The sequence below is a fragment of the Schistocerca nitens genome, chromosome 10 (assembly GCF_023898315.1).
Source record: "Schistocerca nitens isolate TAMUIC-IGC-003100 chromosome 10, iqSchNite1.1, whole genome shotgun sequence".
Taxonomy (NCBI): domain Eukaryota; kingdom Metazoa; phylum Arthropoda; class Insecta; order Orthoptera; family Acrididae; genus Schistocerca; species Schistocerca nitens.
The window spans coordinates 30,686,103-30,708,930 of record NC_064623.1 but is presented as its reverse complement, the minus strand read 5'-3'; the positions used below and the strand labels follow the sequence as shown (position 1 = coordinate 30,708,930).

Below are 22,828 nucleotides of genomic sequence, written 5' to 3'. Positions count from 1 at the left end.
CATAAAAATATGATTTTTGCACAGTTTGTACAACTATATGATGACAATGTACTGCAAAAATTTCAACATTGGTATCTGAATGTGAACAAAGATATGAATTTTTGAAAATGAGGAAATAATTTACATTACTCTACAACTGATCTTATGGCTGTTGCCTATTCATGTGTGATATTGGCGGGATACAATCAGTTATTATTGAAGTAAGGTAGCCTACTGAATTATCTACAAATATTTGGAAACATCACTGAAATTAACATTTATATTATTCTGACATACTTAATATAAGTATTTGCAATTACCATCCTTCGAGATGCGACTTCCTAAACCTGGTGGTGAATGTTAATAACACTCTATTTCTCCAGACAGCTTCTGTGATGTAGAATAATACCTCCCAGTTGCTGTAGTAAGTTCAAGAACCTGAAAGTTTCCTTAAAACATTTCTCATTGGTATCCAAACTTTGTCACTAGTAGATTTCTTGAATGGTTTTCTTGGGCCAGCAGGGTGGTAAAAATGCACAAAAACATCATTGTTTTCCAAACTTATTCTTTCAACCTCTGCAAGCCACAACCGTCCATACACACATGCCACTATGTCATTCGACATTAAAGACAGAGATGTAATTTTACTGACTCAATGATCCTCATAAATTTCGGTTTCTGATGTTACGTAGCATCAAACTAAGTTTTCTGCAAGGAAATATGGAAGCGTTCGATCCAGCCCGTCTGCTTTGACCCACGACGTCACAAATATGGCGGAAACGACCATAAACCCCGATTTTATGGCGCATATAAAGTCGTTACGTACACATTATGAGGACGAAAATACATCGAAAAACAAAACACACACACGTTCCACAAAAAGCCTAATGACGCTAATTGGACAAGCGCGGGAAATAGGGGGTTTTTGGGTGGGGACAAACTAAATACAAACCAATTTAGACACCCGCCTCCATACAAAACCACGCAAAACGACATCACAAAACACCCCAAGTACCACTAAACACAATATCATCTGGAATCAGACACTTCCCTTGACCTATATAGCTCAACAGGAGCTCCCGCTCTCATAAATTGGGATCGAACACTTCCCTTGACCTATATAGCTCAACAGCAGCTCCCGATCCCGTAAATTAGGACCTAACACTTCCCTTGACCTATATAGCTCAAAAACATCTCCCGATACCAATACCAACATTCACAGCCACACATTGGGATCGAACACTTCCCTTGACCTGTTATCTTTATGACATCTCCACATACAGCCATCCCTGGTCCGAGACGCCGGAACTTTAAGTAAGCCTCATTTCTTCACGACATACTGAACACTTCACGACTTCATCCAAAAATCCGAATAGTTGAAGAAATTTTATCAGAGACAATGCACTGTCACCCATCATAGCTGACAACCGAAAACTGTTGACCCTGTCAGTCATATCCATACCTACCAAAGATATAAAAAAAGCAATTTACCAAAATTCACACACGACGTCGCACTCACAAACTAAACCAAAAACATCACCTAACACACCACCAGAGAGCACCACCGATCGCATCAAAGCAACACCTACAAACACGCCACTCTCACAAACTAAATTCCGCACCGTCGTGACGTCACACACCACAACAGCCTTAAGTCACGGGTCAAAGCCGACGGGTGGGATCGGATGCTTCGGTCGACCCTTCTGCAATGCCAAGGAATTTGTGGAAATGTCTTGTTCCTTTTATTGCTACACAGTTTTCAAATCTAGTTTGAAGTGTTTTCAAATGCAGAACCACTTCTTCTTTCTCGATCAGAAATATTATGCTTGCAAAAGACATACAAATAAATAAATAAAATATTAAATTATATTGTCATTCAACTGATTACAGCTATAGACAATGTCAGAATTACAAAAATACAAATAAAGCATCTTACATTAACAGCATTAGAGAAATTATGGTACTCTCTCCAACAGTTACTTCTATGTCATCAAATTATCACATTCATAAAATTCATTAATTGAGTAAAAAGGATTAATCAATAACCAAATGTACAATCTGTGCTTAAATAAGTCGAGTGTAGCTTCTACCCATTCTACAGGCAGATTTCATACCAATAACTTCATAGCTCTTCAATGTTTTCGATAATTTACAGTAAGGTGTGTCAATATGCCTATTATTTCTAGTGCACTGGGAGTGTAGATCCTGTCTAAGCTGGTATTCTGGTAAGTTATTTTTTGTGTATAAGAGAACAGTGTAAATGTATAAGTTTATTACAGTTAATATTTGTAAGTCAGTAAACAGTGGCCTGCAGTGGACATGATTTTCTGAGTTTGTAGTAATCCTAATAACTTTCTTTTGTAGTACCAAAATATCCTGAATGTGCGTACTATTACCCCAAAATAAAAGACCATAGGATATGTTACTGTGAAGAAAAGCAAAAAGAAGAAAAGCAAAAAGGCTGTTCTTACATAACCCAAAGGTACATAATTTTTTTAAATTTCTTAACAAGTACACCACTCTAGACAACCTTGCACTAACATACGAATGTGTGGCTCTCAAGACAATTAACTTTCAGTGACAATACCTAAAAACTTAACACTACCTAGACAATCTTCTACTGGCAAATCTCTTAAACTAAATACTGTTTGCTGAGTTTTACTCTCATTGAGCAAAAATTCATTAGCTCAGAATCAGATTGCTGCTTGCGATAGTGTGTCTGGTCATAGTTTGAAGGGTATCAAAGTCTGAATCAATATTGAAAAAAGTAGTATCATCAGCATAGAGGATGGAGTGAGTATTTATATAAAAAGGCAAATCATTTATCATTAGAATGAATAACAAAGGTCTCGAAACTGAACCTTGTGGCACACCGCACTTAACGTCAGCTACCTGCAATCTCTTGTTCCCATTACACACAATTTGTTTATGGTTATTAAGAAATGATTCAGATATGTTATCTACATTATTGTTAATGATGCCATAATGAACTAATTTGTTGAGAAGTTAACTATGCTCTACACAGTCGATGGCTTTGCTAAGGTCATAAAAAGTTGCCTGAGCAAAGTTCTTCCCCCTCATAAGCCCTAAGCACGTTTTTTATCAAAGAGTCAGTAGCATGAACAGTAGATTTGGCCCTTCCTAAATCCAAATTGTGCAGCAGAAAGAATGTTATGTTCCAAATAATCACATAACTGGTAGTAAATAATGGATTCTAAAACCTTAGAAAAAACTGGTGTCAGAGATACTGGGCGATAACTAGAATGGCAATTTTTCTCTCCCTTCTTATAAATGGGCACAACTCTTGATAATTTTGACACCTCTGGAAATACACCTTCATTTAAACATTCATTTATACAATAAGTGAGATGAAGTACTATACAACTGGCTGTTTTTTAACATATTACTAGAAAGATCATTTATATCTACACTTTCAGAAGGCCTAAAATTATTTACAATACTTAAAACAATAGGCCAACTGGTGTCACCTCTGAGAAAAAAAATTTGTCTTTCAATGAACAACTTACGTTATTACATTTTTTTTTTTTTTTTTTTTAATGTTGTTGTTGTTGTGGTCCTCAGTCCTGAGACTGGTTTGATGCAGCTCTCCATGCTACTCTATCCTGTGCAAGCCTCTTCATCTCCCAGTACCTACTGCAAACTACATCCTTCTGAATCTGCTTAGTGTATTCATCTCTTGGTCTCCCTCTACGATTTTTACCCTCCACGGTGCCCTCCAATGCTAAATTTGTGATCCCTTGATGCCTCAAAACATGTCCTACCAACCGATCCCTTCTTCTAGTCAAGTTGTGCCACAAACTTCTCTTCTCCCCAATCCTATTCTATACCTCCTCATTAGTTACGTGATCTACCCACCTTACCTTCAGCATTCTTCTGTAGCACCACATTTCGAAAGCTTCTATTCTCTTCTTGTCCAAACTAGTTATCGCCCATGTTTCACTTCCATACCTACACTCCATACAAATGCTTTCAGAAATGACTTCCTGACACTTAAGTCTATACTCGATGTTAACAAATTTCTCTTCTTCAGAAACGCTTTCCTTGCCATTGCCAGTCTACATTTTATATCCACTCTACTTCGACCATCATCAGTTATTTTACTACCTAAATAGTAAAACTCCTTTACTACTTTAAGTGTCTCATTTCCTAATCTAATTCCCTCAGCATCACCCGACTTAATTTGACTACATTCCATTATCCTCGTTTTGCTTTTGTTGATGTTCATCTTATATCCTCCTTTCAAGACACTGTCCATTCCGTTCAACTGCTCTTCCAAGTCCTTTGCTGTCTCTCACAGAATTACAATGTCATCGGCGAACCTCAAAGTTTTTACTTCTTCTCCATGAATTTTAATACCTACTCCGAATTTTTCTTTTGTTTCCTTTACTGCTTGCTCAATATACAGATTGAATAACATCGGGGAGAGGCTACAACCCTGTCTCACTCCTTTCCCAACCACTGCTTCCCTTTCATGCCCCTCGACTCTTATAACTGCCATCTGGTTTCTGTACAAATTGTAAATAGCCTTTCGCTCCCTGTATTTTACCCCTGCCACCTTCAGAATTTGAAAGAGAGTATTCCAGTTAACATTGTCAAAAGCTTTCTCTAAGTCTACAAATGCTAGAAACGTAGGTTTGCCATTTCTTAATCTTTCTTCTAAGATAAGTCGTAAGGTCAGTATTGCCTCACGTGTTCCAACATTTCTACGTAATCCAAACTGATCTTCCCCAAGGTCCACTTCTACCAGTTTTTCCATTCGTCTGTAAAGAATTCACGTCAGTATTTTGCAGCTGTGACTTATTAAACTGATAGTTCGGTAATTTTCACATCTGTAAACACCTGCTTTCTTTGGGATTGGAATTATTATATTCTTCTTGAAGTCTGAGGGTATTTCGCCTGTCTCATACATCTTGCTCACCAGATGGTAGAGTTTTGTCGTGACTGACTCTCCCAAGGCCATCAGTAGTTCTTATGGAATGTTGTCTACTCCCGGGGCCTTGTTTCGACTCAGGTCTTTCAGTGCTCTGTCAAGCTCTTCACGCAGTATAATATCTCCCATTTTGTCTTCATCTACATCCTCTTCCATTTCCATAATATTGTCCTCAAGTACATCGCCCTTGTATAAACCCTCTATATACTCCTTCCACCTTTCTGCCTTCCCTTCTTTGCTTAGAACTGGGTTTCCATCTGAGCTCTTGATATTCATACAAGTGGTTCTCTTCTCTCCAAAGGTCTCTTTAATTTTCCTGTAGGCAGTATCTATCTTACCCCTAGTGAGACAAGCCTCTACATCCTTACATTTGTCCTCTAGCCATCCCTGCTTAGCCATTTTGCACTTCCTGTCGATCTCATTTTTGAGACGTTTGTATTCCTTTTTGCCTGCTTCATTTACTGCATTTTTATATTTTCTCCTTTCATCAATTAAATTCAATATTTCTTCTGTTACCCAAGGATTTCTATTAGCCCTCGTCTTTTTACCTATTTGATCGTCTGCTGCCTTCACTACTTCATGCCTCAGAGCTACCCATTCTTCTTCTACTGTATTTCTTTCCCCCATTCCTGTCAATTGTTACCTTATGCTCTCCCTGAAACTCTCTACAACCTCTGGTTCTTTCAGTTTATCCAGGTCCCATCTCCTTAAATTCCCACCTTTTTGCAGTTTCTTCAGTTTCAATCTGCAGTTCATAACCAATAGATAGTGGTCAGAATCCACATCTGCCCCTGGAAATGTCTTACAATTTAAAACCTGGTTCCTAAATCTCTGTCTTACCATTATATAATCTATCTGATACCTTTTAGTATCTCCAGGATTCTTCCAGGTATACAACCTTCTTTTATGATTCTTGAACCAAGTGTTAGCTATGATTAAGTTATGCTCTGTGCAAAATTCTACAAGGCGGCTTCCTCTTTCATTTCTTCCACCCAATCCATATTCACCTACTATGTTTCCTTCTCTCCCTTTTCCTACTGACGAATTCCAGTCACCCATGACTATTAAATTTTCGTCTCCCTTCACTACCTGAATAATTGTATCTTGTCATACATTTCATCAATTTCTTCATCATCTGCAGAGCTAGTTGGCATATAAACTTGTACTACTGTAGTAGGCATGGGCTTTGTGTCTATCTTGGCCACAATAATGCGTTCACTATGCTGTTTGTAGTAGCTAACCCGCACTCCTATTTTTTTATTCATTATTAAACCTACTCCTGCATCACCCCTATTTGATTTTGTATTTATAACCCTGTAATCACCTGACCAAAAGTCTTGTTCCTCCTGCCACCGAACTTCACTAATTCCCACTATATCTAACTTTAACCTATCCATTTTCCTTTTTAAATTTTCTAACCTACCTACCCGATTAAGGGATCTGACATTCCACGCTCCGATCCGTAGAACGCCAGTTTTCTTTCTCCTGATAACGACGTCCTCTTGAGTAGTCCCCGCCCGGAGATCCGAATGGGGGACTATTTTACCTCCGGAATATTTTACCCAAGAGGACGCCATCATCATTTAATCATACAGTAAAGCTGCATGTCCTCGGGAAAAATGACGGCTGTAGTTTCCCCTTGCTTGCTTTCAGCCGTTCGCAGTACCAGCACAGCAAGGCCGTTTTGGTTAATGTTACAAGGCCAGATCAGTCAATCATCCAGACTTTTGCCCCTGCAACTACTGAAAAGGCTGCTGCCCCTCTTCAGGAACCACATGTTTGTCTGGCCTCTCAACAGATACCCCTCCATTGTGGTTGCACCTACGGTACGGCCATCTGTATCCTTGAGGCACGCAAGCCTCCCCACCAACGGCAAGGTCCATGGTTCATGGTTTTTTTTTTTTAAATATCAGATGCAATTTCCTGAGGCCTAACAATAGTTCCACAAATTTCATTAACGGATTGCACACAAAAGTTATTAAACTCAGTTTGTGATATGGCTACAACCACTTTTTGTTTGCTTTTGGCCACTGAGTTTATTACACTACATGCTCTCTTACATTTATTTTTGGATGACTCAATACTAAACAAGTTATGTTGTTTCTTAGCCTCATTGATTGCATGTTTATAATCCTTCCTAGCTCATAAGTATCTCAACTTAGCCTCATCTGTTTTGTGTAGTCTATAAAAATCTGAATACATTTAAAAAAAAATTCATATCAGCTAGTTCAAAAGTGTACCATGCATTCTTATGCCTATGCTTATTTGTGTAACTACATGTGTTGGGATTGACTTTACATTTGTACCAAGGGAAGCTTGTCTCAAAAATAGTTAAGAAAGCCTGAAAAAATCTATGAAAGATTATATTAGCAGAACAATGACTATTATTGCTAAACAAATCTTCCCAATCATAATTCTTGAGTGAAACCTTAAAATTTAAAATTTTGTCCTGTGTTATTGGTCTTGTTATGGCCACTTTAGGCTCTTCGACCTCTGTAGACTTCATATTAAGTCATATTATTTCTACCCAAACTGAATCATGATGTGAGAAGGTAAAAACAGCTACATCGGAACATATTAAATCTCTACTAACGTTTGGAAGTATATTGTCAAGACAAGCAGTCTCTCTTTTAGGTTTGTAGTTAGTAAAACTAAAATTAAATTGTCTTAAGAGATTTTTAAATTCATTTACACTGTGTGTATCTTTTGTTATATCAAATGCAGCATGTCACGACCAATCATTATACTATACTTTCTCCACTGGGGTCCATGAAAAAAATTTAATAAATTCTCAAGTATTTCTAAAAAGATTAGTGGATCACCATTGGGTGACTTGTAAAGTGATACAATAACAATTTTTAAATTTTCAAGATATATACCTGTAGCTTCAAAGTGCAACTCAGTACAGACGAAGCCCAAATCTAATCTACTACTACTGTTTGTTAAAGTTTTCTTAACATAAATTGACACACCCCCATGAATATAGTGTTCTCTGCTAAAACTATTAACTAACTGGAAATCATTTAATACATGAATATAAATTTCATTGTCTTTACACCAGTGGTCACTCAAACACAATGAATCGAACATATTATTTGTAAAATCATTTAAAACTACATGTTTTCCACTTATACCTTCAACATTGAGATAGCCTAGCTTAAATGAGAAAGTTGATAAATAAGTTTTATTACAAGGACTATCCTTATTACTGCTGTTTTTCTCAAAACAATGACTAGCTTCATACTGAACCGTGTGGCAAGGTGAAGAACTAGGACATACAAAATTCTTAATGCTATTTTAGTTCTGACCTTTCATATGCTCCCTGACCACATTCATGGGCCTAGTATATATATTTATGAAATCTTGCTTATCTTTAAGCTGGTTATCCATTGTGAATCTGGGCAAATCAACTAGGCCCTGATCTTCCTTGTTACCTCTAAAAAAGAATTTTCCTTAAAACTTAGTGGTATTGTCTCCAACCTATTAATTTGTGCTATGCCCAACTTATCAGCTAGATTGATGATTTCATCACTCACATTTTTTCCATGTTTGTTCAGATGTATGGAATCTTTTACCTTTACAAAAGACACATTTCTAAAGTATGTACTAAGTTTCTTCATTAATTCGTGCCACTTCTACATTCACACACGACCAGAATGGGAGATCATGCCGAAACAGTACTGAGACGAGGATAATTTTTCTGTTTTGTAATTGGTGCAATTTTTTTCTTAATGACAGAAAGAAGCCTTTTCCCTCATTTTTCGCTACATCGTTTGTTCCAGCAAGAAAAACTGTCATTTCAATAGAATCAGTTGCCGAAGAACTTGCCACTTCATCTTCAAATTTGCACCAGGTTTTACTGTGGCTGACACATGATGGCTCGAACTGTTTTCAATAATATCTCGTATTTTCCGTCTTTGGCTATCTGCATAGACATATATTTCACAGGCCTAGGTCTGCCTCTGTAGCTTGGGGACTTGGGCATTTCATTTCATTACTTCCATTGATATTTAATCTAAGAGTTTTACTGTGCTATTTAATCACTTCACTTCCATTAAGCTTACTTGGGTTAGCCAACTTCAACCTTTTTTTCTGTAACATTAAGATGTTCAAGAACACTAAATCTATTTTTCAGGGCTGGAAAATTTACATAATCTTTCCTCAGCGCAGGATTGCAATTTTTTGTGATGGGAACAATGTCCCAGTGTCTTTGTAAACTGCCCTTTGGCCTACATTGGTTATTTAATTTTGAGGAACTAACCTTATCTTCAGAAAGTTTTTTGGTGATTTCCAAGTCAATCACTGCATATTCCTTTTTTAGTTTCTCGTTTTCTTTAGCCAAAGCTAAGTTCTCCTCCACAACAGCAGATAAAATAACTTGTAGGATATCATAGTCTGTGTTTACCTGACGTTTATTTTCCTCCAGCAGCATCATATTGTCTTTACCCTCCACAATAACTTTGTACTGCCATTCACTATTTGTGTCTGGAAGATCGTCGTCTTTTAACTTTGATCATCAAAAATGTATCCAATGATCACACTCGTCGCATAAAATTACCTGTACATTTTTCACATTTTTATTACACTTTTTTCACTTTATACAGATCATAATTTTACTTTTGTTGGAAGCTGACTCAGTTGTAAAAACTCTACTTTCCACTTCTTGGTGTCCTGTACTGTGCGAATTTGGTCTGTGGTTGGTCTTTGTAGGCTGGCTTTACTTACTTCACGTTTTGCTGTTTCCTTCTCTTTCACATGTATATATGTCATTGTGTGCAAGACATGTGTTTTGGACAAGGGTACATTGTTTAACAAATCCATCAAATGCATTTTTACCATTGCAAGATGCAAGAAAGTGCCATTCAGCCTCCAACCCAAAGTCTACTTTGTGGTTGCACAGATTTGAAAATTTAATTTTGTTCTTATACTGACTACCACTTCCATCTTAAAAGTATATCAGCTTCTCACCCTTGGGAAAATTTTCTTTTATGTAATTTATTATCTACTTTTGGAACACACGTACAGCCAAAGTGTTGTGCTCCAAGTAGTCACTTAGAATGCAAATTGAAGTACTGCAGCAAACTTCATCTTTCTCATTTCAAGTGACCACTCATTTGACTAAAGGTCTGTTCCTAAAGACTGGAAAGTAGCACAGGTCACACAAATATTCAGGAAAGGAAATAGGAGTAATCCATTGAAGTACAGACCCATATCACTGACCTCAATTTGCAGCAGGATTTTGGAGCATAACTGTACTCAAACATTATGAATCACCTTGAAGAGAATGACTTATTGCATCCTGAATCACAATTGTAAAATTTTCTGCAAAATCAGCTAGCACTATGCATTAAGTTTCACCAAGTTATGCTTTTTTGTCCTTCAAAAACTTACTCTGAATTTTAGAAACATAGTGGTGACTTTTGAATTTTTGTAAGTTATCAATTAAAGATTCCAAATACTCTTCCTGAGATTTAAGCACTGTCATTTCTGCCCTGTGAGTTGTAACCCACTGCTTGAAGGTAATACCGTCCGGCATTTCCTTATCATATTTATTAAAACAATTCAGTAACTGTCTCCTTACCAGGGCATTTATTACACAAACTCATCATGCAGTCATAACTGTTAGTGTCACAGACCATTAAATCTAGTAACTCTTTGTAGTTTTAATGTCACTGAGTTTTTCACTCGAAGTAATCAGTTTGACATTTTGATGATAATAAAAAACATACGGAGTGTGTCCCTGAGGATCCAGCCAAAATACACCACTTAGGGTGGAGGTCGCAAAATTTTGACCTTCCTATTTTACATTCAGGATGAGAATTTTTGAAAGCTGCTTAAAGTTCATTTAAATTTGACAGCACTAGTCATTTTTGCTTTGTTATTTTAACTCCATTTATAACAACTCTTTTGCTATCTTTGCAACCTGGGCACATTCTACTGTCTTCATCATCTTCAAAAAACTGCTGGATCTTTTTAATTGTTTCTTCACTTATAGCTACTCCTTTCTTCTTTCCTAAAACTAGACAAATGCCTTCCTTTTCTCTAATTTTCGGGTTAGTTTAACCAAACAATGAGATATGTTGAATTCATGAACTATTTTTTCCTCTTGACCATGATTCAGGGAGCAAAGTTAAAATTTTAACTTTTTCCTCTTTAGATGTCACTGAACATTTGATTTTTAATTTCTCTATTAAGCTCAAATATTCAGTGTCAGATGATGCTGGTGGTAGGTTTTCTTCTTCTTTAGAAATAATGTTGGTATCTGTATTATTAAAGCATGATTCCAAGTCTTCTAATTTTGTCTGAAATTTGTTGTACCTTATTTTCAATAGCCACTTTTCTTTTTCTGCTACTTAATTTTATTATTTTCGAAGCAGGAGATACATCTAACTTAGAACAAGCAAAATCCAATATTCTAACAGCTTCCTCATTAGGAATATAAATGTCATTAACAAGGTTACATGATTCTGGTTCTGGATTTACAACAAATATTTTTGAGCAACAGTTTGGACACAGGGAATTTCCAGGAATCACTTTATGTTTCACATGGGAAGCTGTTTCACTCTCACATAACAAGGACAGTTTTCCGTAATTCCTTCAGGAAAGAAGACGAAGTAAATATTCTAGAATTCGAAATCAGAACAGCTGTTGGCATGAGTGGCATAAAAGTAGATATCTTAGGTGTTGCGAAACAACTCAAATCACTTAAGAAAGGCAAGTCTTCCAGTCCAGATGGTATACCAATCAGGTTCCTCTCAGAGTATGCAGACACAATAGCGCCTTTCTTAGCAATCATATACAACCACTCACTTGACTAAAGGTCTGTTCCTAAAGACTGGAAAGTAGCACAGGTCACACAAATATTCAGGAAAAGAAATAGGAGTAACCCATTGAAATACAGACCCATATCACTGACCTCAGTTTGCAGCAGGATTTTGGAGCATAACTGTACTCAAACATTATGAATCACCTTGAAGAAAATGACTTATTGATACATAAACAACACGGATTCAGAAAATATCGTTCTTGTGCAACACAGCTAGCTCTTTATTCTCATGAAGTAATGATTGCTGTCGAAAGGGGATCTCAGATCGATTCCATATTCCTAGATTTCAATAAGGCTTTTGATACCATTCCTCACAAGTGACTATTAATCAAATTGTGTGAATGTGGAGTATCATCTTAGTTGTGTGACTGGATTCGTGATTTCCTCTCAGAGAGGTCACAGTTCGTAGTGATAGATGGTAAATCATCGAGTAGAACAGAAATGATATCTGACATTCCACAAGGTAGTGTCATAGGACCTCTGCTGATGCTGATTTATATAAATGATCTAGGTGATAATCAGAGTAGTCCCCTTAGAGTGTTTGCAGATGACGCTGTTATTTACCATCTAGTAAAATCATCAGACGATCAATTCTAATTACAAAATGGTCTGGAGAGAATTTCTGTATGGTGCAAAAAGTGACAGTTAGCACCAAACAAAGAAAAGTGTGAGGTCACCCACATGGGTACTAAAAGAGATCCGATAAATTTTGGGTATACGATAAATCACACAAATCTAAGAGCTGTCAATTTGACTAAATACCTAGGAATTACAAATACGAGCAACTTAAATTGGAAAGACCACATAGATGATATTGTGGGGAAGGCGAAACAAAGACTGCGCTTTGTTGGCAGAACACTTATATGGTGCGACAAACTCACTAAAGAGACAGCCTACATTACGCTTGTCTGTCCTCTGCTGGAATATTGCTGCATGGTATGGGATCCTTACCAGGTAGGATTGGCGGAGAACATTGAAAAAGTGCAAGGAAGGGCAGCTCGTTTCGTGTTATCGCGCAATAGGGGTGAGAGTGTCACTGATATGATATGCGAGTTGGGGTGGCAGTCACTGAAACAGAGGCGGTTTTCTTTGTGGCGAGATCTATTTATGAAATTTCAGTCACCAACTTTCTCTTTTGAATGCGTAAATATTTTGTTGACACCTACCTACATAGGGAGAAATGATCATAATAATAAAATAAGAGAAACCAGAGCTTGAACAGAAAGATTTAGGTGTTCCTTTTTCCCAAGCGCCATTCGAGAGTGGATTGGTAGAGAGGTAGTATTAAAAAGGTTCGATAAACCCTCTGCCAGGCACTTAAGTGTGAATTGCAGAGTAACCATGTAGATGTAGGCGTAGACAAATGTTAAAGTTTTATTTCCCTCCAACCTTCAGTAATGGGCTTCTTATGAACTTTTAGTGGATCACAGCAGTTTCTTCCAAAAATGTGGTTGTACTTCAGAATATATTTCTTCTCATGATACTCACACAGTGATGTTACAGAAGAACTTACTCAAAATTTAAACAAAGTTTGTCTAACTTCATCAAAGTCATTGACATTTTTCAAGTTTTTTGAAACTGAACCGTAAAGTGTTTTGTGACACACTTAACTTCCTACCTGTTCATCCATGTTATTGCATCCCAGTTAATCTCTCAAAAGTAATTACGGATTACACACTGAACAAAGCACATAACACATTCTACACTCTCGATGTACATCCAGTGTAACAGAGGTTTCAGAATAGACTGACTACAACAATGCCACACCCAGGAATAATGTACTTCTTTATTGACAATAAACCTACCATAAGAACAAAAGCAAAAGCTCCTATTGTTTAATATTGCATTATTAAAAATAAATAAGCTAAATGTATGTTGGGTTATAGTGTTAACTAAATATGTCACAATTAAATTTTATTACAATGAAACAATAAACCATTTAAATAGGCCATAAGATCAGTTGTAGAGTAATGTGAATTATTTCTTCATTTTCAAAAATTCATATCTTTGTTCACAGTCAGATATAAATGTTGAGACTTTTGCAGTACGTTGCTATCATATAGGTGTACAAACTGTGCAAAAATCATATTTTTATGTTTGGTCCCACCTGAGATAGCTAACCCCAAACTTCACAAAAAATGAAAATTTTCAAATTTCAAAAATTCATAAAAAATTAAGGAAACATTTGTAAGTGTTTTTGCTCTATATGAGGCTAGTAGTGTAAGATATCTAACTATAGGAAAAAATAGACTCTCATAAATCACTCCTTGTTTGTTATTTTTGGGTCTAAAAAGTGGATTTTTGAAAATTTGTGTACTAAACTTTGGATTTCATTTTGACTTGTTATTTTTGAATTTGGGGTATTTTGTTTAATAGATAGTGCTGTAGAGGATACTTTTCTAAAAACAATCATGTCAATTGCAATGCCGTAACTTAACCCAGTGCAGAGATATCAAATTTTCGCTAATGTCTCCAGACTGAAAAATCATCGCACACCTACAACTAAAAATGGCCGCCATTGAGTAAAGGTGCAAGATAAATTATTCTAAAAAACTTTTTTGAATGTCTCAAATATAGGGCAATCACATATAAAAGAATTGAAATATTTAAGAATGGTCAAGCAACCATCACTGGACCACTTCATATGGTTTGACCCGTAATACATCTCTGTTTCCAACCAATAGCTCAATCCATAGTATCAATACTAGGAATAAGGACAGTCTACATAAAGACCTAAAATTACTTACCTTGGTCCAAAAAGGGGTCCAATATTCTGGAACACACATTTTCAATAAATTGGCAGCAACCATTAAAACCTTGGTTTCAGATAAGGCACAGTTTAAACAGAGTTTGAAAGACTTTTTGATAGGTAACTCCTCCTACTCCATAGATGAATATCTTAACAGAGACTGTTAAGACAGCTTAAGTAAAAATATCTGTTAAGATTTCAGTTTTGACAACACTTGGTCACAACAGTCAAGATTAGGTAGGCCTATTTAGTGTATGATAAATTTATTAATAGTGCGTAACAGTGTTTCCTTCTGACAGTGTGTTAATTGTGTAAATATTAGCTGTTTCAGTTTACTGCATTGTATTAACCTATTTCGACTATCTCTTGACAAATGATCAGGGTAGTAAGTATTATATTCAAATGTTTTGTGACATGTTCCACACCCACGAGAATCATCTCATTTTTTAGGTGTATGGAAGGAAAACTGAATCTAATCTTTGGGTCATTGCTTTATAATCCGTGTCATATCTCTGAATATTATTGAAGAATGATTACTGATAAAATTATTACTGAATGTATCAAACAGCTGGCATATCTTCTTGATGATAAATGTATTCTTAAATGTTAAACTGTTTTAGTGAAAAAAACAAAAAAACAAAAATAAAATGGATTATTGCCAGATGCAGTGACTTTTGAAACAGACTATTGTTTGAAACAGACTATTGTTTTCTATTCTGTTCCTTTCTTTATCTACTTTCTTATGACTGCACTGCTGTGAAGGTATAATGAGAACACTAATATAAAAAAACTAATTGCAGTAATTCTGAGTAAATATTGGTGCTATTACTATTATTGCAAATAGGTAACAGATGAAATTTTGAGTGAGCAGCTAGTAATTTCAGGTAATTTATGCAATTTTGTTGGTTGTTAAGTCAACTGTAATAGGCAACACTAGTCTGACTGACGTTCATTGAAGTTGGTGTGGTTGAGTGAGAAGCAACATAACCTCGTCTCTGTTATTTTCAGTGTTACAGACAGTAAATAGGCTATGGAACAGTTGCAAGATAATAAAAAAAAAGTACCTGTTTGGAACTTTTCGAATTTGAAAGTGAAAGGAGTGTCTTATAAATGTTGTTTGAAGGAATATGAACAGTCACACTCCAAAAAAATGGAAAAGCATATTAGAAAGTGTTTCAAAACCTAGAAGTTGAAAACAGTGCTTGAGTTAGATACAGTGATTGCGAACAACTTTTGAAGTTCTTGCAGTATTATAAGTAAATATACTAACTACAGGATAGCTACTTAATATAAACTATACTTTATTTCAAAAACTGCTTTTATACTACCCCAAGAATTGACTACTGGAGAAGCAGTGTTGCAAAACACCTTTTCCAATACAAAATATCAGCTTAAATTTTTTTATAAGTGCTGCTTATCAATTACTCTTTAAAATTCATAAACTCCTGGGCATTTATTTATTTTCGGTATTTGTCCAGTCATTTATCCTGGACAGTTGCCACAACTTACAAATGCCTGGGCATTTTACACCATTAGGTGCACTACTGTAGATAACTTTTTGCAGACTATCTGTCAGAGTGTTCCAACATAATGTATTGTTGACATGGATATGTAACAATATTCCTGACATTTCCTTGAGATTGTTTAGCTTTAATTATTTCCTTGAACCACCAAGTTGCCTCTTTCATCAAAAGTCATTCATTTGTACTATGACCTTTTCATTGGTATGAGATGTGGGGTTATCTGTATACATCAATGCTTTACATGGGACAAGATGTAATCAGAAAATCAGATGTTTTTTTTGCTTAGGTTTATGATCACCATTTGTTTTCTCTCAGCTGAATATGATCTCAAAAGTTCTAGTCAATGCCTTTCAGTCCATAATGTTCTGTTTTGTTTTTTAAGATGTTGTTTGAAAGTGTTGGAGGTGTTGCTCAAATCTACTAGAGTGGCATGGGTGTGTTGTCTATTTTAGTCATGTAAGGCACGTAACACATCTTGAACTGCCTTAATTGTAAACACTGCATTTCAAAAGCCACATTGCCATATTGGGATTTGTTTAAGTGGTTTTTAATTGTAAAAAATAATAATTCAATAGGTATTTTTACAATGGCTTCAATAATTTTTGATGTTATTGTCCTTATTGTGATAGGCCTATAATCTTTTAGGTGAGTTTGTCTCCTTTTTTATACAGAGGCAAGATGGTGGTTAATGTCAAGCTATCTGGAAGCACACTTTTTTAATATCAGATTTATAATGACATTAAGGGCAGACTGTATTCACTATTTTTAAGGATAAATTTAGATAAACCATTGATATCCTCTATTCTAGAGTTGCTCAGCTTGGAGACAGTGTGTTTTGTTTCCTTAGGGTAGACAGTTTTCAATCAAACGTTTCTAAACTGATGTGAGCTCCAGCTTTCCAAGAAACAAGCAGTCTGCCGGCATTTCTGTGATTACTGCGTGTCCTGACTTCATCTGTCGTAGAAAATTTTCCATCACTTATAATTATTAAGCTCATCTGCACTTAGGGAATGGATAATTTTTCTGTGGCTGCTCTAGTTTTTCAATTATATTCCAATCTGCTTTGCTTTGTATTTGAGTGCAACCATGATCGACCTTTTTCTTAGTGCTTATCTATTACACTGATCTGAAGTTTTATACCCCCTCCCACCGGAGATTCGAGTCCTCCCTCGGGCATGGGTGCGAGTGTTGTCCTTAGTGTTACGTTAGTTTAAGTAGTGTGTAAGTCTAGGGACCGATGACCTCAGCAGTTTCGTTCCTTAGGAATTCACACACATTTGAACATTAAGTTTTATACAAGCTTTGACAAATGAACCTACACCTCCTTTCTTCATACTGGATATAACAAAAGGAGAAGCTATTCTGTAGCCACCAGGAATATACAGCTGGCTTTCGTTTTTTGTGAGCCAGTGTTCATTGAGACACAGAACATCACAATGTCTCTCTTCTAAAAACAGCTGTAATTCAGGCAATTTATTTCGTGTATACTGTATATTTAGATAGAAGAAAAAAATTTGTTCAGTATTCATCTCTGGTAAACTTAATTCAGGTTTTGCATTACATATTAACTGCCCAAAATGTTCACTTTCACAGTCATTGTGACCAAGTTTTGGATATTTTATTTCACATCTCAAAGTAGTCAGTATTTTGTAAATATGCTGGAGGCCCATATACAAATTGTGTGTGAGCTCTTTTTGGGCACTTTGTGTGTTTCCCTGATCTGACCATGGAAGTGCTATTGTGCCTACAGTGTGTGCTTTTGATATAGAACTTTGCAAGTTTGTAAGATAAACTTTTCCAATCTCCAAAACACCTTAGTTCACTATTTGTACACCTAGCAGTAAAAACTATTCTGACAGGTATATTTTGTGTTCACTTGGGAAAGAATCAGTGTTTGCTAATAAGAAATTACACTGTACATTCTAGATGCTGTGATACCGTTGGTCTATGTGAGTCTGGAAGAAAATAAAATATTAAAACTGTGTAAAATAAAAACTCTAGCACTATGCCATGTTTATTGCGTAAAAGGTGTATGTCAACAGTTAGAAACGCTCGAATACCCAAGAGCTGATCTTTGGTATTTCCTGTGTTGTTAGCATAGTGTTAACACATTTGATACACTTTATTTACATCAGTGCATATGTGAAGATGACATGTGGCCCAGTGCCCGATAGGAGCACTCTCATCAGCCACTACGTTGGCTGTCATTTTCGATCGTGCGCTCAGAAGAATTTGCAGTTCAGATAAATAAATGCCGTAGAAAGTGTTTGAGAGTTAACTGTCATACAGTTGTTTTAAGAGTTACAATAGTAACAAGCTTCAATAACTTTGATAGCTCAATAATTTATACGGTAAAGTGGAAGTCGGCAGCCACAGTTATGTCAGTAGTTTGCTTGGGTGTCATACTGTGGACTCAGATCTGCAGATTACAGTGATCCGTGTATTCTCTCATTTTTCTGTGGTTTGCTTGTGCCACCTGTACACTCGTGAAGAGTCAGATTTGTCATCTGTTGTATGTGTTCAGCCTGTGAACGGACACATTTTTTAGCTAGAATGGTTTTTGCAGAGACTAAGGCTGCAAACTGAGGCAGGCCCACAGGAGTGGAACAGACAAATAATGTGTGTTAAATGAAGCTTATGCTTTTTTACTGTGTTCTCAGAAAGTTAGCTGAAAATTTTGAAAATTAATGTACCTGTTATGTAAACACACACACATTTAGTAAAATGTGGATCGATAAGAGTATTTTGAATTTTCAGTATAGTGATATTTTGTCGCCTCTGCAAGAATGTCTGTGCAAAACGGCATCTACCTACATACTCATAACTTAGGTTTACATGAAGTTCTTGATTTGGAATTTATCTCGGAAGTTAAGAGAGGCATATAGTTAGCAAGTATGAATTTATTTAAGCCGTGTAGTGAAAAAGAAAATTACAAAAAGTATTGCTGTAGGCCACTTTCCAATTTGTGGAAAAATTACAAGGATGTTGAAAAACAGGTATCACATTCTTCCAACTCACCAGGAACCTAGTTTTAGTCTCAAAAAAATTCCTAAGGTTGTAAGCTTTCTAATAAAATCAAAATATTAATTGGTTTTCTGTGAATGGACACACAAATGAATTGGAAATCACAGACTTTTTTACTGTGAAGAAAAAAGTCATTCCAAGAAAATTCAATTAGGTCTGACACCCACTGCTTCAGATGCTAAGGTTTGACATTAGCATATTTAAATATCAATTATTTTAGGTGGACAAAATAATCTTAAGTATGAAAAATTTATTTCATTTTATTAAGTGAATTTTGAAAGAACATAATATATCACATTTATCTGTGTCGCTAACCACCGGCTCACAGTGTGTTTGCAGTAGCTTGCTTGAAACCTGTACATAAATGAAAACACTGCAACAATGACTGTCATACATTGTTGAACATCACTGATGTGCAAAAATTAGTCTATCTGGCCTCAGTTGTTCTGTCATTCTGTGGTGTTGCATTTTATCATTATGAAACATCCTGGCAGATTAAAACTGTTTGCCGGACCGAGACTCGAACTCGGGACCTTTGCCTTTCACGGGCAAGTGCTCTACCAACTGAGCTACCCAAGCACTACTCATGCCCCGTCCCCACAACTTTACTCCTGCCAGTACCTCGTCTCCTACCTTCCAAACTTAACAAACTTAATGTGCCATGCATTGAATCGCAGTGTTGAAATTTGTGACTGTAGGGAGGATAGAAGGGATGATGAAATTGCGAAAAAAAGCCAAAGATTTTGATGTCATGATATTGTTAATGAAAGAAATAGTGGTCGGTAGAAGGAGATATGAAAAAATTCAAGCTTTAACTTTAGCTCCTCCCTCTTAAATGAAAAAAATATCACAATTCAATGTTCGTGAGTGTGTTGCTCGACAGGCTAGGAAACTTGAAAACAAAGATGGGTATTTTATCAATTTCTAAACCAAAAAGAAGTAAAATGATCACTGTTGAAGTTGTAAAGTTTGTCATTGATTTATGCAAAAAAAGACTTACCTTGTGCATCTGAAGGGAACTATAATGTTGTAAAGGGGGAACTCAGACGTTAACATTGGTTTTTCTAAATTTTGTTTACTAAGATCAAAGAGATGTATTTTAGTTGGTGCTGCAGGCTCTCATTCAGTGTTTGTCTATGGTACCCACCAAAGTATAATTGCTTTGTGATGCATAACACATTCAAGAAACACATAAAAAACGTATAAAATTTATTTTATGGAACTCTGAAAACAATGACCCCATGCTTAATCTCTGTGATGCTTGGTCTAGTGTTTGCAGACCGTTGGAAGTTTTGAAAGAAAAATTATCTCGCAAAGACACTGATGGTGAAACAGTACAGATGGGGGATTAACACAGGCCATCAGACTGAACTGATTAAGCAATCTGCAACTGTTGATTAATACACTGATTTGGTGGTAACAACATTACAGGCACTTAAACTCATTTATATCTCAGTTTCGGGCAACAGGACTGAAAAATTTGAAAGAAAATCCAACCCTGGCAAAAGTAAATTCTGTTGGTGGACTTTGCTGAAAACTAGTTTTGTAATTCAGAATGAAATCCAGGGGTTACCACTGGACAAAAAGCAGCTGTACAGTCCATACTGTTCGTGTTTATGTGATAAATCAGAAAAATAAATTGATAAAGCAGACAGTTTCTTTATAAGTGATGATATGGACCACAATGTAGGATTTGTGAATGCGTTCAGAAAGAAATGGCTAAGTGTTTGGTTAAACACTACCCAAGAGTCAAGAAACTGCCTTATTTCACTGATAGATGCGCTGCTCAGTATGAAAATAGAAAAAGATTTTAAAACTTATGTGAACACACGATTTTTCTATTGACCCTGAACATTCCTTTTTTTTTTTCCCTACTAGCCACAGTAAATCTGACCCCCAAGAGGCACACTGTTTTTTGGCTGGTTCGTGCTTGGCTACCACGGGGCCCAACCTTTGCAGCATCTTTTCCCTTCCATGCTGCATGTATATCCTCTTGCTGTTCTTTTTCCTCTCCCTTGGGGAACATGTCTGGGCTGTTTTTGGAAATGTCTTCTGCATTTTTGTTACTCAGTATTAGAACAATCTCCACACATCTGTTTTTATTTCTTTGTTCACCTTCTCCTGTCCTTCCTCCACTTTGGTGTTTGCGGTTCCTTTTTCTTTTTCCTCCCTGTGTGCTCCTGAAGGCTGCCCCATGGGTCTGATGCATAACAGGTGACACTAGTAATGCGTAATTACCAGCCCCGGGTCAACAGGTAGGGTTCGCACGTACCCCCTGGTACAGGCCAGGCCCGGAGAGGAGCGATTGCCTGAGCTGCTACCTTCCCAAATTGCCTATTTGTCCCTCTGTCAGCTGTTACGGAGGTGTGCCCTGAGGTGTGAGTAATCGCCCAAGGTGAGTGCGCCCCCTTCAGAAGGGGGCCCTCAGAAGGAGTACACCATCAAAGATGCTGGCAATCATGGGGATTTTCTCACAATGAGCCAGTCATCTTCACAGTCAACAGATATAAAACGTATGTGGAATGAGGCTAACGATTCAAAGACCCTCCCAGTTGAACGAAGTTTCCTTGTGATTTCACGTATTGTTGGAGATCAGTCCTTTTTACAGTAAATCGGTGTATTATTCAGAAAGGTGTTGCTGCAATAGCTGGCCCTGTGAAATCATGCTCTCATTAATGCAATGGCACTTTGCTTTTGGAGACTGCTTCTGATTCTTAAGCACAACAACTTCTTGCAGCTTCACTCCTCCATAGCGATCGAACACTGAATTCTTCCCGTGGTGTTATTTACACTAGGCTGCTTGATCATCTTACAGAAGCAGTAGGCTGCTTGATCATCATACAGAGGCAGAAATCCAGACGTACATCTCTGATCAGGATATCATTGCCATCCTTCGGGCGATGAAAAAAGTAGATGCCTCCTAAGTGCCCACACGCAGTCTCTTTCTCACTTTTGATAGAGTGATCCTTCTGTCAAAGATCAAAGCATGTTATGAGGTTATCACAGTCAGACTGCATATTCTGAACCCAATACGCTGCTACCAGTGTCACTGTTACAACCACACTCGAAAGTCCTATTGACACCCAGCCATATGCGTAACCTGTGGTGGGGATGCTCACATGGGCAATTGTCCACTTGCTTCTGCCCGCTGCATCAACAGCAATGACAACGATGCTGACTCCTCCCACAATCATCCTGTGCATCTCAATGAGCAAGCTGTCCAGGAGATCTGGGTAAAGGGAAACGTGCCTTACCTGGTCGCTCGCAAGTTCGTAATTCCCCCCAAGGGGTCCACAACTCTTTCGTGGATACGTGCATAGTGAGCACGGGACCCCGAGCTAGTATGCCCCCCCCCCCCCCCCCCCCACCTCCGCCTCTTCCTTTCCCTTTCTCCCCCTCTGGGAGTATGTTTAGTGCCTACGTCCGGAGACGGACACTCAAAACTGTAAAACAGTCTCTCTTCTTCACTTTCTCCGCTGACAAGTCTTTGTCCTTCCCTTTTCCTTCTGTATTCCTTACCTCTTCTCTTTACCATTTTCTCTGCTGTGGCGTTTGAAACCTCTCTTCCTTTCCTTTCCTTTCCTTTCCTTGGTTCCTGCCTTTCTCTTTTTTCCTCCCTGTGCGTGTCTGAAGGCCGAACCACGCATTCCTACGGGTAGCCGGTGACGGAGTAACGCGTAATTCCCCGCCCCGTGTAGACAGGTAGGACACGTACATACCCCCTGGTAACGGCCAGGCCCAGGGAGGGGTGATTACCCGAGCTGATACCTTCCGAA

General features: G+C 37.2%; 1 protein-coding gene and 1 non-coding gene across 6 annotated transcripts in view; one reads left to right on the top strand and one right to left on the bottom strand.

Annotated features, from left to right (window-relative positions):
- The window catches only part of LOC126210216 (uncharacterized), a 131,750-nt gene that overhangs the window by 6,481 nt on the left and 102,441 nt on the right, over positions 1-22,828 (top strand). The window contains exon 2 of one of the 5 annotated variants that reach the window (XR_007540624.1): positions 2,344-2,461. The exons of the other annotated variants lie outside the window; for them this stretch is intronic. The gene's annotated coding sequence lies outside the window, so the exon portion shown is untranslated. The remainder of the gene's footprint in view (positions 1-2,343; positions 2,462-22,828) is intronic. 5 annotated transcript variants of the gene reach the window in all.
- Positions 19,558-19,632, bottom strand: Trnas-uga (transfer RNA serine (anticodon UGA)). Its single transcript has one exon. It is a non-coding gene; the product is annotated as a tRNA-Ser (tRNA).